The sequence below is a fragment of the Amia ocellicauda genome, chromosome 12 (genome assembly GCF_036373705.1).
Source record: "Amia ocellicauda isolate fAmiCal2 chromosome 12, fAmiCal2.hap1, whole genome shotgun sequence".
In the NCBI taxonomy this organism is placed as follows: Eukaryota; Metazoa; Chordata; class Actinopteri; order Amiiformes; family Amiidae; genus Amia; species Amia ocellicauda.
In genome coordinates, this window is record NC_089861.1 from 41,181,915 (window position 1) to 41,184,102 (window position 2,188).

Below are 2,188 nucleotides of genomic sequence, written 5' to 3' on the forward strand. Positions count from 1 at the left end.
CCAACAGCTCAATGTCTGGTTGGCACCATGGCTTAGATGTGCCATTCATGAAACTTGCGTTGATTCTTGAAGCCACTGGCATTGCTTCCCTCTCCAAGTCTGTGTAATAAGGAATTGGCAGGAGCCCACGAGTTGAAACTATCAGAGGACAGAATGCAAATGAAGTGTTCTGAGAAAAGCAAAGCGGCGAAAGGACATTTTCCCGTGTGCATGTAGATGGCCGACTTTGACACGGCTTGATGAAGTCTTGTGGATCCTACCACTGCTTAAGTGCACTACTACGCTTGCCTTCAGGGAGTTTCATGTCAAACATTCAAAAAACAGGACTCGAACTAGACGGATGAGCACCTACGATCAGTCTTGGCCGATGTGGGGATCGAACCCAAGACCTTGGCGTTATTAGCACCACGCTCTAACCAACTGAGCTAACCGGCCATCAAAAGGAGTCTCTCTGCCATGCATTTCCTCATGTTTATGTAATTTGGCTGCAAAATGCATTACACACAAGTGTGAAAAGAACACTTTTGCAATTCCTAGCATTGGTGATGCTATAAATCAATCTGTCAGGAGTGGGATTTGAACCCACGCCTCCATCAGGAGACCAGAAAACCCTTCTACATTCTTCAAGGGAACAACACCTTAAGTCTGGCAAATTAGACCACTCGGCCATTCTGAGAGGATGTATACGTCCACCGCGAGATTATATACTGATCAAGAAAACTGCGGGAACACTTAAATCACTCATCGGATCTCCGTGATCAAAATCTAGGAAACCTCAAGATCTTCACCATACATTGCATAATTTGTAACTCTCCCACCTCCATGCTTTTGAGACTGTATTGGGAGACACAGCAAACTTTCTTCAGACGGCACGTATGGATGTGCCATACTGGAGGAGCTGGACTACCTGTGCAACCTGAATGGGCTGCAGGGAGCACCTCATAATTCCAGTAGTGACAAGGACACTAGCAAAAGGCAAAACTAGAGAAGAATCAGTCAGGAAGGATAAGGAGAGAGCAATCGTCTGTGGCCACCACCTGCAAAACCATTCCCTTTTTGGGGTTGTCTTGCTGTTGCCTATCTCCGGTGCACCTGCTGTCACTTTCATTTGCACCAAAACAAGAGACAGTGATTCACAACCGCTTAGGCTTCCTAACTGTACAGATTAATATGCCTGAACTGTAACTGACTTGGTATTATGCTGTGATGATTACTTGTTCCCTTATTTTTTTGAGAGGTGTATTATAGAAGATAGCCTTGAGAATGCGGCCACAGAATTGCGGGAATCCGTGACTTTCAACACTTATGCAACCGAGTCGAGGTGACCAACAGCTTAGTGTCAGAAAATAAAAGAACACTTTTGCAATTCCTAGCATTGGTCATGCTATAAATCAGTCTGTCAGAAGTGGTATTTGAACCTACGCCTCCATCAGGAGACCAGAAAACTCTTCTACACTCTTCGAGAAAACAACTGCATTTCCGTCCTTGCACTCTCTCATTAATCCAATCTTGCCCAGTCAGCGAGAGAAGCCATGTACATGCTTTGCCTTCCTCTCCCTCTCCCTTCACTGCCAGTTCAGCGATGACATCTCAGAACTCTCTCACAGCTGACTTCTATGACATCACAGAGTGCATCAATTCCGTGGCTTCTCATCTGTCGCCACACTGTCAGGGTTGACTTTCTCACTCACTATGCCAAGCTTTCTCGGAAACACTGGAATACGTGGATGAGTTTGTACCACTTTTGGAGGTTTTGCCCACCTGGGGCGAGGCTGTGATCCAGCTGAAAAGCAATTCGGGCATGTGGGCAGCGAAAGATGTATCTGTGATGAAGAGAAACCCAGGTCGAAGATGTTTCCAATCAGCCCCATCGGTCCAGCCACAGACACACACACAGACAGCCACAAGCACAGACTGCCACAGACACACAGACAGCCACAGATAGACAGACAAACACACAGACAGTGTGCCAGACAAAAACTTTCCCTCACAGTCAAGTCAACATGAGTCGTATTATCTAAAAGAAGAACCCATCATTTCCTTTCATCTCTATATCAGAGAGAGCGATTAAAAAACACATCTGTAAATGCTACTTGTACAAGCACGCTGAGATGCCCCATCATCAGTAGGCATGCTCTGTGGCGCAATGGATAGCGCGCTGGACTTTTAGTGAAAAGGGCAGTGGTCA

At 46.1% G+C, this 2,188-nt stretch overlaps 1 non-coding gene across 1 annotated transcript; it reads right to left on the minus strand.

Moving 5' to 3' along the window:
• Positions 1-361: 361 nt before the first annotated feature.
• On the minus strand, positions 362-435 carry trnai-aau (transfer RNA isoleucine (anticodon AAU)). Its single transcript has one exon. It is a non-coding gene; the product is annotated as a tRNA-Ile (tRNA).
• Between the last annotated feature and the right edge of the window lie 1,753 nt (positions 436-2,188).